The following is a 20,657-nucleotide window of genomic DNA, read 5'->3' on the forward strand; positions in this document are numbered from 1 at the left end:
GATCTATTCCAGATCTGGGTGTTGGATCTGCATCGCATTGCCTGCGTCACTGAGTTGCTGATGCTGCGCGCTGCTTCAATTTTCCTTACCTTCACTTTCGCTGCTCCCCAATTCTCCAATATCCCTCTGTCTTCAATCAAGCCGTGCACAGCTGCAACCTCAATCTCCAATCTCTTATTCTTCCATTAGCCTTCACTGCTGCACAATTTCTCTAATTCCGCCGCCTCCCAAGTCTCTGTCGTCAAAAATCCATATATTAGTATTATATATATATATATATATAGGGCATGGAGTTCCAATTGCAATGCAATTGGTCTCCATTTATTATATTAAATAATTATTATATACACACACAGACTCACGCACGCCACTTCACACACACACATATATATAATATAATATATAATATATATTATATATAAATAATATAATAGATAATATAATATTTAATATACTTTTAATTATATTAATTTTAATTATTTATAATATTTATTTTTTATTTATATTATAATATTAATTTATAGTATTTACTTTATAATATCTTTTTTTATTTTTATTTTTATTTTTTTTTTCAACCCAAACACAAAGTAACATTTATGTAAAATAACAAAAAATACTAAAAATTAAATATATATAAAAGAAACTTAAAATATTACATAATTATAGATAAAACACATATAAAATACTTAAACACTACTCAATTATGACCAATAAATGTGTAAATAAATTTCCACATCAGTTGGCGAACTACTATAAGAAGTTCATCAAAGGCTACTCAAAGAAGGTTGCATCCTTAACGGATTTGTTGAAGAAAGATAAGGGCTAGCAGTGGACTGTTGAGTGTTAAGAGGAATTTGATTGGTGAAAGGCAATGATTGCTTCAGAACCTGTGTTGTAACAACAGGAAGATGGGGGCTGATATTAATAAATAATTCAATATTATTTTGTGTCTTGTAGGTAGAATTAATTGTTAAGTTAGCTTGGGATTCGGTATGGCATGACTAAGTATGTATGTTAATGTTTTGGAGGTATTTGGCTGTGGTGCTTGAGGTATCCGAACAAAGGGAGAGACATTCGGATAAGGTGTAGTGGTTTGGCTAATGTATTCGGATGGGAAAAGGCACATTCGGATGTGCCTTTGGCTTTAAGTCTTGCATTCAAATGAAAGGCTAGCATGTTTGGATGAGTTTTTTTGAGTTTTGTGATAGTGATCTAGATGCTACAGTGAGCAATCCGGATTGGGTGTGTAGCAATTCGGATTGCCCATGTTTTATGTGTATGATTTCTCCTTTCATCCCGATTTCAACCATGATGTAGCCCGAATATCTCAAAACTTAAAACATGAAAGTTGTAGATATTTCCCTTTTCATTCCATATCATCTTGAATCACCTCAATCGGATTTCGGACTAGAGAGTTATGCCAAGAATTCAAAGAGATGTCTAAACTTCCCAGAATTCGCTTTTCAGTAAATTAAACCCTCCTATCCAAATAGCCACCCTTCGATCCGAATGAGCCAAGTGTAAAATTAAGTGACCTATCCGAATGACTCACTGTTGTATCTGAATGGCTCTCACATTCCTTAGATATCTCATTCGAATGCTTCATATCATATCAGAATCCCTCTCACACACTATGAATGCGTATATATATACATATATCCCCTGCACTGCCATTAATTTGGAAAACTTATAGAAGATTATGGATTGGGAAATAAGAAAGAAATTTAGGAAAATAAGCGGATGGATAAACATGACGTATAGAGAAAATATAAAAGAGAGCATTTGTGAGGAAAATATCACTAAATAAAAGAGATAAACTTGAGCTCTCTCATTCTCTCGTAAGTCTCTCTATATCTCTTTAAACTCTCTTCCTTCTCTTCAACATCAAACCAAATCTTACTGTCCAAGGAGGTTTTAGCCGCTGTTAAGTGATATAGAAGGTGTAAGATGGCAAGTTCCCTTCTACTCTTCGCTTGTCTTGGAATATTTCTTGCTTTATATATGGGTTTGAGGGCTTGGCTAGGGTTTTGTTGTTTGAGTCTAGGGATACTTCTAACAGCCAAGTGGGGCTTGTTTCTCCCCACTTTTCCTAAGGAAAGGTGATTTTGTTGAAATTATTGGCATACGGGGTTTGTCTCTTCATCATGCCCTCCTGCTATTGACTTGAACGCCCAATAAAATACTTTGTCTTGTCTATGAGGCTACGTGTAATACCCCGAGAGCCCAAGGTCAAGTTTAAGAAGGGATTCTAAAGAAGCTAGTATATATATCGAGGATAGTAAGAAAGGAAACAACACCAGCTGGATACCTTTTGGGCTGAATGTGGATAAAGAACTCACGAGTTAAGCGTTCTTAAGCTAGGGTAACTCAAGGATGGGTGACCCCTACGAAGTTTGCGTAGACCCATCAGGGTAAGTTGATCCGATCATTCCCATCTCTTGATGCAGGATGTTACATTACATGTTCCATCTTTTAGTGCTATTTACTCAATGTGATAGCCATGATTATGTTTAATTTTAAGGTTAGCATGTTAATCCCTATCATGGCATGTTTTGACAATGTGATATTTGTGCATCATGGGCATGTTGCTCCGTGTGAACATTGAACTTCACATTACATGTGTTCTCATGGAGCACGAATGATTATTGTGGCATGAACATTGATTGTGGCCACCTACTTGCTGCATTGCATTTGCATGGAAGGAATGGGAAATTGACACACGCTACGGTTGTGTACCGCTAATATATCCCCTAAAACCAATAGACACTAGCTTGACTGGGGTTACGCTTATGCGGTGATGACTGAGAGGCGTGCCCAGTGGTGACAATCATGGGTGAGATTATATATGTATAACTATAGTTAAGTATATGAGATATGACCTATGGTCCACATGTTATCACAGTTTCTTTGCTTGCAGGTATCAACTATAGGTCGGTATGTGTTTTGATGCATCTTATATTGTTATGTGAGGTTACTGACCAATTATGTGCTTACCAATTTTTACGTGTGTTATGCATGACATTATCATCATGGGTGGGTGTGTGATCCATGTATTATGATCTATCATCCACATGTATATGCTAATTAGATACCACCCACCATACCTATATCACATTATTATCTGTCATGTTTTTCCTTCCTATTTCTTATACTTGCTGAGCTTTGTAGCTCACTTTGTACTCTCAACCATTCTAGGTAAAAATAAAGAGATAGCTGGTAAGGAGCCAAGCAGGAAACATGGGTAGAAATGTGTGTGCGCAGGTTTACTCTCACATCAAAGGTCTTGGAGGATGTTGTTGTGATCGTATAGAACCTATTTTATATTATGTAACCTAAATCGAGTTGTGCTTGTAATCCTTAAGGTCTTTTATTTTGGTTTTGAGCTTTGTGGAGGGTGTAAGATCTATGTATACTTATGGCTGGTTGTTGGTCCTTTCATAATCCATAACACTCCCCCTTCTAGGTTACCCCGAGGATAGGGTAGCTTGGGGGAGAGGGTGTTACATAGTTGTTATCAGAGTAGTTAAGAGATGACCCCGCAAGCATAGGATATCGGGTAGAGTTAGGAGTGTGTTAGTCCTTCCATATGCGTTTTTAGCAAAGCTTGATAGTTGTGAATCAGATTCTAATTCTGGTATGTGTTCAGGGATATGAGTGCTCGTCGAGGATGAGAAGAGCTGCAGTTGTCCCTGATGCAGCATTTGAGGTTGTGCCTGAGGCTTCAAAAGGGTTTAGTGGTGATTTGCGCCAGGGGATGGCCGTGATGTGAGGTACCTTAGCTGGGATCTTGCAAGCTATTAACAGGTTGGCAGATAATCAACCTAGACAGGAGCAAAGGATAGTGGAAGAGCCTGTAGAGAATCCTAGAGTGCAAGGAGCAGGAAGTAGTGATGAAGGTCGGTTGTTTAAGAACTTTATGGTACTTTGACCACCTGAATTTTCTGGGGGGACAGATGTAGCGGTGGCAAAGATTTGGATGCTTTCGATAGAAAATCACCTTTGTTTTATGGGTTGTATTGAAGCCCAAAAGGTGCAGTTGGGCACATTCCTCCTTAAGGATGATGCAAAGAGATGGTGGGAGATGGTCTGCCAAAGGTATGGGCGTAGGGAGTCTATCTGGGCAGATTTGCAGAATGCATTTAATGAGGCTTCTTGTCCAACATGGTACAAAGAGTAAAAAGTGTCGGGGTGTTGCATATAGGGTCTTACGCCTAATTTTACAATGTGTGATTTTTGATATTATGCTTTGTTATTAGTGATTATTTTCAATTCACACGACTATATTTGATGCATCATCATTCTGAGCTCTAATATTTATATGCACTTTGCTAACATGGTTCGCACTAAATTTTTAAAACAAATAAAAGTTATTTGCATCAATAATGCAATGGAATATAAAAAATGCTAATTGATTCAATTTCTTTCTCAACATGGTACCCTTCTTTAATGATCATGTCCTAGTACTTCCCAACAAAAGGGTTGTGTTGAACACAAGCATCTTCATATTCTTGTCATAATTTGTTCCCTTCTCCTTTCCTTTTCTTATTTAGAATTCTCTGGGGGTGAAGTTCTTACTATTATTAATGCTATCAACCCTATCCTATCTTATATCCTTCACAATAAGACTCCCTTTGAATGAATTCATAGGGACCCCCTGGTTGCAATTATCACTTTCTCAAAGTTTTAGATGTGGTTGCTTTGTTCTTTTCCATCCATTATAAAACAAGTTAGAGCCCTGCTTTCATCTTTATTACTTCTTTATATATGGCATTGAATATAAAGGGCATCATTGTTAGGATCCCCTTTCCCAATGAATCTATGTTTCTCAATATGTGGTCTTCTAGGAAAATATTATCTTCTACTTATCAAAATTTCATCTCTTTACCCCCATTCTTCTCCATTCTTTACTAATTCTCCTATTTTCTCATTTCCTTTTAACTAAGATGCAAGTCTTATTGTTGAGCTCTCACTTCTTCCTCTAATGTTTCTACCACCTCTCCTATTAAGTCTTTTTCATCTCCCTCATCCACTATTGCTCCACTACTTAAGCGATCTAACCATGAGGTCAATTGTAATCTTTTTTTGGCAACAAACAATAGTAGACAAATTGCAAGGTCTCGAGAAAATGCACACTTGAGTTCTTATTAATTTGTCTCTTAGCAAAACCCCTATAAGGTGCAAATGGGTTTATAACAAAACATTTTATAATGCCTTCTTCAACTAGTACAAATCCCACCTTGTTGAAAAAGGGTTTACCTAGGAGTATGACATTGATTATGAAGAGACATTTGCCACTGTACCACGATTAACTATTGTTCATAGCTTAATTGTCATAGTTATTGTTTGTTGTTGGTCACCTTTTCAAATGGATGTGAAAACAGTTTCTTTTCTCAATGGTGATCTTCATGAAACAGTATATATGAAAACTCTACCTAGTTATCGGTATCATCCTCATCAAGTCTATCACCTTCGTCATTCCTTTTATGGACTCAAACAAACTCCTCGTTCCTAGTTTGTCAAATTTAACTATATTATTACTGATTTTGGCTTTCACTCTAGTACCCATGTGTGATGACCCTGCTCCCAAAGTCCCCACAACCAAGCAAACCGAAAGGGAGCATTTAAAACAATGGGTACAAAATAAAAATCAATTAAGAACATTCACTCCATTACAAAAAATAATGAAGATTACAACCATTTTTCCATTCAGATAAGATAAACATCAATCTTTACAACTCATTAGGCTTTCTCATATGATAGCGGAAGCCATAAGCCTTTACATACAACATCATTCATATAACACATACATTAGGGCTCAACCGCCCAAATCTCTCGATAGAATTACAACAAACATAAACTACCTTGCTTTGCATCCAAACCATCCCCAAGACCTTTTAGTCAGGAGTGCTCTGTATACATCTAACCCAAAATGGTCATGCCCCACTAGAATAACCCTCCACCTTAGCTTTGTCTTACTTGGAATGTGTAAAATAAGAATGAACCATAAGACCTAACAAGTATAATATGAAACAAAAGGGCATGAGAATATAGATTCCACCGTTAGGTAGACTTATGAAATACCAACCCATCAATGACATGGAGCAACAAGAACCGTCAAAAGTTAGGAATACACAATAGCATGAGTCCACAACAGATGTAAAACATAATGGTATGAGTCAACAATGAATGGAGACACCATAGCTCAAGTCATTAATAGATGGACTCATCAACGAGGAGCAATGCAACACAACACCATTAACATCATCACATTCACCCATGCCATGCACCATCCTCATATGCTCAATGAATGAGATTTACGATTCTTTGAAACCACATAAACTCATACGTATATACATATCAAATGACTCTTGGGGTCCTTTAGCTCAACCCAAGGCCTATGCCCATAAATAACATACAATCCTTGGGGCCCATTAACTCAACCCAAGGTCTTACCTTATCATACACCACGAGTTCTTTGGGGCTTGTTAGCTTAACTCAAGGATTATGTCCATATACAACATACGAACCTAGAAATATATGAAAACATGGATGTGAAATGCTTTCCAACCATAAGCCTCCACATGGCTCAACAATAGCTTTCTTTCATGCCCACACATGCATATTTAACCCCTAAATACATTTACCCACGAAGTGGAATCAAGAGAAAAATATTTAAGAAGCAACTTGATTTTCAATATGTAGAAAGTCGACTCTTGGCAGAGGAAAGTCGACTTCTAGCATTGGAAAGTTGACTTCTTCATAGCTTTAGCCAACTCGACCGAGAGCTTGATATACAAAGTCGACCTAACCGAGAGCTAACTTCTAGACAGTCGACTTCTGCTTGGTGAAAGTCGACTCCCTATATACTAAAGTCAACTCCTGAACAACGAAAGTCGACTCTTCAAAGACAGAAACGCAAGAAATGAAAATAGAACTGAAACAAACACAAGATCACCAAATCTTGCATTGCTACTAATCCTAACACAACATTGTTCCTTAGAAATTATAGGGTAGCACAAACCCTATTTGAAGTTCCAAAAGGATTCAACAAGATCAACCAAGAATCAAGGAAAATTTACAATGCTTTCTACATAAACATCTTCAAGAACTCTTCTCCAAAATAGAGAGATTTTCATGAATAAGTCACCAAGATCTCAAGATTCAAGGCTTTAAAACTAAGATATGAGTGAGAACTTGCCTTGCTATGCTTCCCTTTTGCTTTAGACTTGAAGAAGCCACCACAAAAGAGGCAAACTTGCACCCTAAAGCTCAACGTGGAAAATCAGACAGCAAGAAGATAGAGAAAAAACAAAGCTCCAGCTAACACTTTTCACCCTCTATGGAGCCTCCATGATCAAGGGAGAAAGAAGAAAAGAAAGAGAAGAGAAGTAGAAGAAGCTTGCACACCAAGCTCTAGAAGTCTCCAAGTTTCCTTCCTTTTCCCTTTCCACAAATTCCAAATATATATATTTATACCTTGCAATTCAACAACCCCCACCCCTACTTACTCAATTTTGACTTTTCCATTCTCCACCTCACTTGCAAATGCTTCCTCTTACTTTGACTATGCTAACCATCCAACCTTGTCTAATTTCCTTGACTTTACTTTTCAACACATATCTCCCTTGCTTTGGTTTCTTTTCCCTACATGCACATAATTTTCCTTTGCCAAAATTTTCACCTTTGACTTTGAATTTTTCAACATCAAAGTTAGCTTTTTTTACTTTGGCTATTAAACATCTCATGTGACCCTTTTCTTCCCAATAAAATACATATTGCCAATAGCCCTACTTAGCCCATGAATAGTTAGTAAGACACAATTAAATCAATATAGAATTAATGTAATACCCGAGATTTTCTAAAGGACTCAAGTGTAATTTAACTTGGGTTGTAAGTGGAATTTTAGAAGATTTGGGGTTATAGTGTAATTTTCAAGGTTATAGGTGATCGAATTAACTGCATAGAATGCCTTGGAGCTTAGATGTCTAAGGAAAAAGGTAGTCACTGACGAGTGTCTTGAGATATGATTTGTGACACTGGAAACAGTAAGAACAAAGATAGTTTTTCGTATAGTTTTGATTCGGCTTGAAAAATCGAATGACCATAAGGGACTTCTGAGAAGTCAACAGAACCTTTAGGGGATTCAAGTTTTTCATAAGAAACAAACCTAAAGTAGTTTCGGGATGAAACAAATGGATTCACGATAAAAAATGTGATCTTGTATACATTCGGGCCTAAGCGTAATTTATGAAACTTGGCCGAAAGTGGTAAAACAAAACTTGGGGGATAAAATGTGAAAGAAGAAATTCAGGGGTTCATTGTAGAATTTTTAGAAACTCAAAGGGTTGCAAGGAAAGGCTCAAATGTAATTTTGAAGTTTGAAGGAGTTAAAGTGTAATTTTTCAAAAATAGCCATAGCCAGCCACCACTGCCACCGTTGACTAGACACCTACCATCGTGAGGAAGGGTTTCCATAGGGACCAGCATAGGCTCCAAGGCATAGGGAGTCAATTGGGACAAAGAATAGCCGTGATCAAACGTGATTGAAGGCGGTATGGCAAAGTGACGTGAGGTCGCCAGAAAATTAGGGATGGGGTTTCAAGGCAAATCATGTGGAGATAAGGCAATCTAAGGTCGTATCAGAGCATTAAACGCTCAAATTTGACAAGGAATGGCTCGTCTTGGATTAAAATTGGGTATAAATAGAGGGTTATGGACGAGGGTTTTCATTAATTTCAAAGCTCAAAATTTGTAGCTTTAGAGGCTTAATAGAGGGATAAGATTAATGGGTTTTTGTTCCTTGTATTTTTTAGAGTTTTTCTAGAGAATTTCGCAAGGTTTCGTATAGGTTTGATAAGGTTTTGAGCTTGACCGAAAAATCGGGTGGGTCGTCAGAGTCAGACTGAAATTGGCTGATTTGGGCCATTTTTGGCCATTGTTTTAGGCATCCAAAGGTGCCAATAAGATCAACTTGAAGAAGGCTTCAAGGGGGTAGGATTAAATCAGTGATCGAAGTATCGTTGGTGACCAAAAAAAGGTTGAAGATGATTGGAAAGCTGGGCACGTGCAGTACACGCACAGACGCGTGGGGTATAGATATTTTTGAATTGTTTTTTAATATTTTTAGAAAATTATTTCATGAGTTATGGTATAGAAAAATTTGGGAAAATGCTTCTGAAAGTATTTATTTTGAAATTATTGAGAGAAAAATAAGAAGAAAATAAGAGAAAGTTATGAAAAAATAGATATTGATATGCTTTTGAATGAACATGATGTCTAGAGATCATTGAAACTCAAAAGTGAGAATTAAGATGATTATTGAGGCCTGACACAAAAATCGAGGCTAAGCACGAGGTTCGAGATACTTTGAGTTTTGTTCAAAGTGAGTGGTTTTTCCCACAAACTCATACATAATATGTTTTGCTTATGTTGAACATGATATTCACGAAGGTTGCTAAGTTATATGTAATTTATGTGCATCTTGACATATCTGTACATGTATTATTGCATCGATAGTCTTGATTTTTCACTTGACATGATATTGTTGGTATATCGATACTTGTGAATGGGATGGGATGGGATGTTGCCTTGATAGTGTAGCCGTAATTCTCCAAGGGTATTTGCCAGAATAACGTACAAGTGTCTCCTGTGCCGTGTGTGCATGCTGGGATGATTGCCTAGGGTTCCATGCCGAGCTGGTTTGCTAAGGAAGTTACACTAGGGTATCTGTTTGTTCATGTCCATGCATCATATATTCATGTAACTATTTTGAACTCTCACTTAAATGATTTAATATCTAACTTGGGTTATGTCTCTAGAACATTCAAATATTTCAGTTGGGACTTGCAACAAAAGCAAGGAAGTGGTTGAGATTTAATGGCACGAGATGTCGTGTTTGATGGGTTTGGAAAGTTGTTCCAGTATTTTTCTTTTTCATGAAGATTCGAATATGTTTTAGTCATGTTGTAAAACTTATGTTCCGTTGGTGAATAGTCTCGTAGAATAAAAGAACATTATGTATTACGAATGATGTGTGAAAAACAATCATATAATATTGTTATGGTTCACACTCATTTGGAGGTATCTTTTGAATATGTTAGAGGTATCGTTGAGAAATGAGACTCTATGTATATTTATGAGAAAATGACATGTTGAACAAATGGTATGGTTTCTTATGTTATAATTAAAGTGAGTTCGGTTATGTATTATATTAGGTTTCGATCTTACTTCCGCATATGTGATGATTATTTGTCTTAGCTTATTGATTATTAAGTTTGATATGCTGAGAAGCTAGAACGGGATTGTTTGAGAATGATTTATGTTGAGTGTATGTTAGAAACAAAAAATATTCCCAAAATCCCGGATTAATGTCGCGCCTTGGAAAAGTGAGGTGTTATAATTGGTATCAGAGCAAAATTGAAGTGAAACCCCAAGTGGAGACTTAGGGTGGAAAAGAAAACAAATGGTTCGTAAAATGAAATCCCCACTTAGAGACTCGAGGATTGTCGGATGAGGTCTTAGAAGTTATAGATTTGAGAATACTAACCTTGTTAAGTGACAAAACAACTGGTCGGAATGACCTAGCTATTAAAGTTAGGGTCTGATGATATGGTTTGAATATAAGTTTGACTCGGTAACCATAATTATGGATCCATGAGATTTGAAGATTGTTGATTTGAGATCATTAGTCAAAATCCTTACGTTGAATGGTGGGATAACTGGTAGTTATCAAGAATAATCAAGTCACGAATTGTTAGTCTAATGTGACATAACCTAGCTATCAAGATTAGGTTCAGGAATGGATGATATGAATCATCAAGATTCGAATGTAAGGATAATTTAGTGATCACTACAAGAATTTGAGGGTTTTACCCACATATAAATTATCCACACATATTATTCGTAGGTATTTACCCACACATAATAGTAATATATGTGGGTAATTAAATTAGATAAACTCGTTACATTATTCACATTTATTATGTGTGGGTAAATTGATATACTTACACTTATTTTCGTAGAAAAAATTCCCTCCACTTTCAGATGTTGGTGGGATATTTTCCGGTAAAATTTTAGCTGATGTTGCATTTATTTTGGATTATATTACCCACACATATTAACAAATGTTAGGCATGTGTGGGTAATTGTTTATAAACTTATCCACACATTAGCTGATGTGTCAGTTTTTATGAATTATATTACTCACACATATTAATAAATGTTACGTATGTGTGGGGAATTATTTATAAACTTACCCACACTTAAATTACCCACACATATTATACGTATGTATTATAAAAGATCCAAGGATCCAAGGGATTGGGTCAAGTGAGAGGCTAAAGATGGACGGTTATTGATGATATAAATCATCACGATTCTAATTTTAGTTAGCACATAACGCTAACCCTCTCAATCCCAAATCCCAACCTATCCCATTATTTTAGTTGAAATTGTAATTCCAACCAATTTCAATCAAAAGCCTCCAAGATCGCCGAGAACTTTACTAGTTTGAATCATAATGATTTTGTTCCAATTTTGACCAAAAAAATTGAGATGTTTTAACCATTCTGTCCAGAACAAAAAGGTATCGACAAACCTGGTTTAACCAATCAACGACCAACAAAAGATCACATAGCTAATACATTCACCTCATACCGGAGGTTAATGGATCCTATACAACAATCATTTACCTCCATACACCAGTAGAAGAGAAACTAGACAATAACGAACATTCCCACCTCACAATTGGACGGTTTCGCTCACCAACAAATCCCTAACACTAGCATATAAGACAAGTGTATCGCTCAATTCCAAGGATCAGTTACACAATCACAACCAAATAATAGATCATTAATTATCTTAGCCATATGATCCATTATTAACGTTATGTTTGGTGTGTGTTTTCCAAAACTCACCGCCATGTTTACCATTCGTATCTCATACAATATGTCATATGACTCATCATACTTTATCATGAATATCTCATACTAATCAAAGTAGTAAACTATAAGTCAATCTATAATCGACTAATCGAAGTCCCCATTCAAAGGAGTCTAAGGATTGGGAACTATTTAAAATTCTTTTACTAAAGAGTCTCACTCACATATTTTTAATAGGTTAAGAATGAAATCTTTAACAAGATATCTAGAGACTCATTCATAAGAATAGAGAGTATGAATGAAGATATGACTATTTTATTAATATTTACAAAAATACATCATATACCCATATCATCTAAATCTAACATTAGGGCACATCACTAACATATCTCTCTTGAGATGACACCTTGCTTGGGGATCTTACACTTTATCGACAACTCGTAGGCAACTTAGTGTACCTCATTGTTATATACTCATCCAAACATTGTTATTGTTGTATATTTGGTTAGTTAGTGTTGAATCCAACTTGTTCATATTAATTAAGTTTTGAAGATTAACAAAAAGAATATTTTCGTTGAAAAAATTAATTGTAGTACCAAATTATTTTTGATTAATTTACTACATATTTTTTCATAGCATATGTATTATAAAAAAATATTATTTTTTATTAAAACATTTTTTATATAATTTTTAGATTAATTTATAAAATATTTTTCATAATATATGTATTACCAAAAATATTATTTTCTATTAAAAATATTTTTTAATATTTTTAGATTAATTTTCATAGCATATGTATTATCAAAAATCTTATTTTCTATTTAAAATAGTTTTTAGATTAATTTATTAAATATTTTTTCATAGGATATGTATTATAAAAAAATATTATTTTTTATTAAAACATTTTTTATATAATTTTTAGATTAATTTATAAAATATTTTTCATAGTATATGTATTACCAAAAATATTATTTTCTATTAAAAATATTTTTTAATATTCTTAGATTAATTTTCATAGCATATGTATTATCAAAAATCTTATTTTCTATTTAAAATAGTTTTTAGATTAATTTATTAAATATTTTTTCATAAGATATGTATTATCAATTATTTTCTATAAAAATTTTTAAATATTTTTACATTAATTTATAAAATATTTTCATAGCTTATGTATTATCAAAAATATTATTTTCTATTAAAAATATTTTATAAATTAATCTAAAATATTTTTATAGTATATGTATCACAAAAAGAATTTAACAACTGTGCACGCATACCCTTGGATCGAACTTGCAACCTTCAACTAGTCTTTGCATGCTTATGCCAGCTAATCTACAAACTTCCTTAGTTATATAAGTGCACATATTAATTTAAGTTATAATTCTAAACTTTTCTGCCTATAACGTTCAGATTTTTTACTGTTAGAAAAATGTCCAAAATATTTATAAATACTCCCTCAATCTCATTTTTGAGACATCAAGTGCTTCTATTGCAAATCCAAATCACTCAAAAGATTCCAAACGCTCTCAAGCTATTATCCAAGCAATCTGAAACTCACGAAGTATTATTACACGTCAATCGAAGAGCTAAAAGCAAGAGAAGAAAAATATTTTCAAATCTACTATGAATTTCTCCGATATCACTAATTTATTTATTTATTTAATTATTTTTTTTATATATTTTTGTGCTTAATTGTTTATTTGCATCCAAGTGTGGACAAATTATTTGTAAATATTTAAATTATCATTAAAGATTGTATAGGTTTCCTAAAATCATTAAAATCTAGGTAAATCTAATTTCCAAAATAAGTTAAGGTGTAAATCTTGGTGTAGTAATTGCCTAGAATCCATTATAATCTAGGTGTGTATCTAGTTTCCAAAATGAATTAGTGTAAAAACTTTGGTGAAATTGATTTAGTGAAACCCCAAGGGTGGTTAAACCTTGGGAGAATGGACTAGGTGTGTGTGGAAATACCGAACTACTATAAATTGTATTGTGCCTCATTTTATTTATTTTTGTTATATCTTATGATTTACATTAATTATTAATTTCAAATATAATTTATTATATTTATCAAATATATATTTTTAAATAAAATCATTAATCAAGAATATTTATTAAAAGAGAGAAAAACTTTAATCACTCAATTCACCCCCCTCTTGAGTAGCCATTGAAGAGAAATGCCATGAATAGGTGTACCAATGCAATGATTTAAGCCATTTTCAAAAATATTTTTAAAAAACATTAAAAATAGCAACAGAAACAAAAACGAAAAAACTTTGCAAGACCTGTTTCCAATGTCCATATGCATATCAAAACCAAACCATGCCATAAGAGGTTTAGTTATTATACCTTTCAACTGTTGAAGGCTGATGAAGAGGTGGAAATCCTCCCTGTGGCAGCAACTCCTTGCTCCAAAAATAGCTCCTGAACTTCCTTCAATTAGACCGAATTGTCCCCTGAAAATATGAGGGGCTTATCGGGTTCACACTCCGATATGATAGTGAATCTCTCTACTCTATCTTTGTGCTAGACAGATAGGGTAAATGAGATTGGAGCTGAAAAAAAATGGGTTCAATGTAAAGAAGTATTTCCAACCTTGATAGTCTCACTATCAAGGGAAATGAGCTACAATAGCTAAGAAAGAATCAAAAGAGCAATATATTGGGGAGTTAGGGTTTTTGGAAGAAGAATAGCAAGTATGGCCAAGAGAAAACGAGCCAAGACTCACTCTAGTCATTCATACACAGCACAAACACAAGCATATATATATATATATATTTCCCCTAAATTGGAAACCCTAGGACACACCCAAAAAGAGGGAAATTCGATAAGGGGATTAAGAGGGGACAAAGGAAAGAGAAGAAATCGTGCCAAGGACGCACGTTGTCCTCCTCCGAGCCTCTCATCATCCGTTGTTGCCACGTGTCTAACTTTTGATTACAAAAGATGACAAAACGGTTGTGCAATTTGCTAGCGTGATTGACAGAAACTGTCAATAGTTTCTAAAAGGGCCATCGATAGTGTTGCCTTATTTTTTAGAAATAGCATTTAGGCCCACTATTAACTGTTAATAACACTGTCATTATCTCATAATGACACTAAGGCCCCTGTTAACTCTTAACGACATGCATGTTAATTCTTGACGATTGCTTCTTATTAATTTGATCATTGAACCCGATCTGTTAACTCTTAACGGTAATGTCATTAACTCTTAATGACGGTTTCAGCCTTAATCGCTTAGTCAAGCATCACACCCGGATATGTGTGTAACCTTCTAGGTTCACTACTAAGTAGCAATCAAGACACGTCAACTTTTTGATGTTGACCAAACATTTTGGTCTATAATGAGGATATCTCTATCTTCTCTATGTACCCTGAAAGACGTTGAGTGACAACTAACATTATGTCAGGACGATCCTACCAATAATGAAGTTTTACTTCAGAGAAAAACCTATTTAGGCTTTCGATTCCCTTGTATTACAATCCCTCCATCAATTATCATCTCGATCGAGTGAGAATCATGGATTGATTAAACTCACTAATTCGATGACTATGCCAAAATTAGTGTGGTGAGATTGAGATGACACATCAGAACTCTTTCCGACATTGAAACACTTTCCAATCAAGTGTACCCTACCTAGGGATTTCTACAATCAAGACCACTACTGATCGCATAGGATGTTCACCTCACACCGGAGGTCGATGGATCCCATTAGCAATCATCTACCTCTATATGCCACTACACAAGAACCATACAGTGCATCTCATACCTGATAACTGGATGGTTCTTAGCAATGAAAAATCCTAACACCGACACACAAGACAACTATGTTGCCTTTAGTCAAAGGACCAAAAATACAATCGAAGCTTTTGATAGACCATAGATCCTCTGAGCCATGTGATCTATCACGTGCGTCACATTCAGTAAGTGTTCCACTAACATCTACCCACATGTATACTATATTCATCTCATGGATTATGGCATGCAACTCACCATCTTTTATCATTAGCATCTCATACTAATCAAATGTAGTATCTCATGTGTCAATTCATACTCGACTAATCATAGTCCCCTTCTAAGAAGTCTAAGGATTGGAAATTTATCATTAAGATATCCTTATTACAAATGTCAATTGTCACATATTCTTAACACTTAAGAATAAGACCTTTAACAAAAAATCTAAGGACTCATTTATATATAATGATTAAAGAGTTATGAATGAAGATATGATCTCAAAATATGTAAACACATTTTGTTATATATATTGCAAGAATTATATCATTAGTCCCATAATTATAAATGTCAGATGCCATCTAAATCTAGTATTAAGACACTAACACTAACATTCATACCCTAAGAGATTAACAGTTAGTTCATGTATGCTATTGTTCAACTCATAATTCTATTGTCCTTTGAATTTTTTCTATCTAAACAAGCACTTTTTATTTTATAATCTTTAGTATCCGCATCTTTTACCCTTTCATTACATGCCTACTCAAACACTGAATAGGCTAATGATCCCATGGACTATTGCTTTACCACTGGTTTCTGCTTTTTTTCTTGGTGATTCTCTTATATATTGGCATAGTAAAAAACAAACTATGGTTATCCATTGTAATACCTCGCTTTTTCAAGTGTGTTAAAACCTTGAGAATTTGGGATTTTCTTTTTTTCAATAATCACATTTCAACCCTAGAGTTCCCCAAAATTCCTCTTTTTACCCCTTTAACATAGTAATTGCAATAACAATAAAGTTAAGGTAGACAATCAAAGTTTAGCACAAAACATTGTCTAGATCAAAGCTAAAATAAAATATAAGCAATACTTGTATAATCATTCGAGTTGACCTCAAATAACAAAATAATTTTTTTCAAGATACAACAAGACAAAAGTACAAATTCAAAACATTGAATTATAAACATGCAATCACTACAAAAAAATTAGAATTTAGCGGTGATTTTTTTTGTCATTTTTGTTACGATTTTCAAAATCGCCGCAAATATAGCCGTCGTGAAGCATTTAACGACGATTTTCAACAACTGCTGAAGTAATAGCCGCAAAGTTATATTTTTTGTGATGGTTTCAAAACCATTGCTAAAATCCATTAAATCATTGAACTTTAGCGAAAATTCTGAAATCGTCACTGTTTTCGACGCCCGTGAGCGCACTTGGCTTTTGGTTGTGGGCTCATAGGCCGCACTTGCCTGGCCACTATCACGCCACCTGGCAGCCTGCTCGCCATGTGGCAATGCTGGAATTTTATTCCAATTGCTACCTTTCCCCAATTTCAATCTCGGACCTCCCGTACGTGCATGCGAGCCCGAAGCCAGTAGATCTACAAAACCCTTTTGTTATATAGCCGCGCATATTAATTATATACTAATCTAGCCACTATTTTTTAGAATTATATTTTTTAATTTTTTAATATAAATTAAAAAATAATTAATTGATTAAATTAAAAATGTATTTTTTAAAAGAATAATGGAATAAATCAAAAATAAATTAATTGAGTTAAATTAAATTAATTAATTTATTAAAAATAAAAAAAGAGTTAACATATTTTTTTTTATAAATTATCAAAATTTTATATATTTTTAATATGAATATTAGATTTTTTTCTAAAATTTTGTAACTGTTCTTCGAAAATAAATATATATATACACACATTTTATAGAAGAAAATAAATAAGAGATGAATTATATGTTTTAAAGACGTTTTTGTATAAGGTAGACGACATGAGTAACTGATTGAAGAATTTGATAGCATCAAAATACCACGAGGAATGACTAGATTCAACAATTTGATCAAAATACCATAGATAACATATTCGCATGACTTTCCAAAATTAGTACCCTACACATGCAAACCATTTTGCCACATTTTATCACATACTTTTTCAACATAATGCTATGCAATCATGTATTTTGTATCAACTATGTAAAATAAAATGCTCCTACCCCATACCTTAATACCTTGATTATATTTGGAGATAAAAGTGGGAAAAGCTTTATGTTTGTGTCAACTTCCAGCTTCTTATTTGTGGCCTCGATGCCTTTAAAAATATTTTCTCGAGCCTTGAATTGTTTTCTAAACATTTGGTATTTTTAGTTATTTTTTGTAATTTTTTCCAATTCTTTTTCAAATTTTATTTTTTTTCTTTTGTAGCGCATGTATCACGCCACCTTGCCTTACGCGTCTCACACTTGCCTGGTTTCTGCCAGTTTGTGCAATACGCAGCCAACTCCTCCAACCTCCAACCATCTTTTCTGGCCACTCCTTTGACTATTGCTCATTGTCTTTAATTTGTCTTTTCTTTTCAGTACTTCTTTTTTCTCTTCCTCAATTTCCTTTCCAACTTTTTTTCCACTCTTCTTTGCTGGCCAAATCACGCTTTAAGGTGTGTTTGATAGCATTTAGGTGAAAAAAAAAGTATTTTTTTAACTTACATGGAAAATAAAAACCATCTCTTCCTAGATAGAATTTTCTATGGAAAAGAGCAAAAAAACAAGCTTTAATAGTTGTATCATAGAATTCAATTCCATAAAAAATATAGTGTATCAAACACCCAAAATGGAATTCAATTCCATAGATGGGATATTTTTCATGCATTTTCCATACTATCAAACACACCCTTAGTGTCATCCGTTTATGCCCCATCTGATTGGTTTTTATTTTTTTTATGAAGAAGTGTTTTTTTTTTTTTTTGATCGATTTATGCGCCTTTAGTGTATTTCACTTCATTTTTGTCCCAATCTCTTCCTTTTGATATCTTATACAAAAACCCTCTATGAAATCTTCTCAAAATTGATCAACGATGATTAATGTTATCCTTTTTAAACATTCCCCTCTTTATATAGCCAAAAACCACCATCCACGTCCCCTAAACCTTTAAATTGCCATTCGTCCTTCTTTTCCTCATCCCTAGGCCAAGGATTTGGCCACTGCCGAAGTCTGTGCAAGTGAAAGTTGCAAGTTTTTGAAAAATTACACTTTTGCCCTTGAGTTTGCTAAATTCTAGTTTAGCCTCTTTTTCCTAACCCTCTATTTTTTATATATTACACTATGACTTCTATAAATTCTACCAAGTCCTGTTACAACTTAAATTTCATTTAAGCCTGAAAATCTTGGGAATTACATTAAAATACCAATAATCTTTGTAAAATTACATGAAATTCCCATGCTTTGAAAAATTACATATAAATGAAACCTCTACAAATTATCAACATACCCCTAATTCAACAAGAAAGGGTCTCAAGCCCTTGCAGTTTTACTTAAATGTTCCTTAAATGATACAAAATTGCAAGTAAACCCATTTTAGTTTATCTAAAATAATACATCATAGTTTCTCAAATTGTCTTAAAAATCTAGGGTTTTACATCCATTATATCACTGAACCTAAATATCGCATTTTGGCTAATTCTACACTTGACCTCATTTGGCAACTATAGCTTGTAGCAGACACATTAGTGTCCATACCACTAAGGCAACTCTTATTTTTTGTGATAATCATAGCTCCATTTAAAATGTCTGTAATAATGTTTTTCATAAGCAAACCAAACATATATGTATTGAGACTTATTATCGCTTTATTCAACATCATTCTACTCGTAACACTCACAATCTCATGCTTATCGATCCCCTCATCCAATCAACGTGCATTGATCTTTTCACCTATTCATCTTTCAGACCTTTTTCATGATTTTGCTCACAAATTCAAGCTGTAATGATGTCTTGAGTTTGTGGGGAATGTCAAGATACTTATATGCTTTAAGTAAAAGATAATTATATCTTTACGATATGATCTATGATTTGCTATCAAAGATAATTTTAATATGACTCTATCGACCTTGATATCCACATTTGACATCAATTTTAATTGAATTAGGTTAGTTTAACTTTACTATGTGATTCAATACAAAGTCCCAAGTTTGAGTTATGATATATGCAAGTTTAATTTTCTCTAGAATTTCCCATCAACTTCTTATATTTAAAATTATACCCATACCTATATAAATTAATCATGATGTTTGAATCATATAAAATTTCAACCATTAGACAAATAAAAGCTTCGTTTATTGATTAACTAATATATTCTTATAAATTATATTCAATGTTATTATAATTTTAGACATGTACAAGGCGTTTCGTATAATAACTTAAAAAGACCATAATTTTTTCAAGAATTTCACATCACTTTTAAAGTTTGTCTAAATTATACTGGTTATTCTTGTATTTTCAAAATAACAATTATCTCTTTTGTTATTAAGACACTAAATCAAATATCCACTTTACCCTTACATTTAAGATACTCTCTCTTTCTCTCCCTCTCTCTCTCTCTCGCTTACTCTCTCTCATTTCTTCATTCCATTTCTCTCTCCTCTCCCTTTCTCGTATCTATCTCTTTAAACCATTACGTTACCAACGGCCATCTTCAATCATGAGATTGGAAGATGAAGAAGATCGGCTTTCTTCTTCTTTTTACTATCTATCGTGTGTTTATCATTCATATAGGTCTATCTTTCTTTTTCTCCCCCCAATCTCCATCTCGCAACCAAAAATCCATTGATCTAACAATGGGAATTTGGTGCTGTAAGAGTTCTTTTTTTTTCTTCTTCTTATTTTTCATGTCCTCCTCCCCCCTCCCCCCGTTCTCTCTCTCGCAATACAATTAGTTCCTAAAATATAGGAATCCATTATCCATTAGCGATGAAAAATTAGGGTCTAGTAGTGATAGAGATAGTGGTGTTCATGGTGCTAATGCTAAGGTTACTATT

This window comes from Diospyros lotus, chromosome 15, assembly GCF_014633365.1.
Source record: "Diospyros lotus cultivar Yz01 chromosome 15, ASM1463336v1, whole genome shotgun sequence".
NCBI classification, from domain to species: domain Eukaryota; kingdom Viridiplantae; phylum Streptophyta; class Magnoliopsida; order Ericales; family Ebenaceae; genus Diospyros; species Diospyros lotus.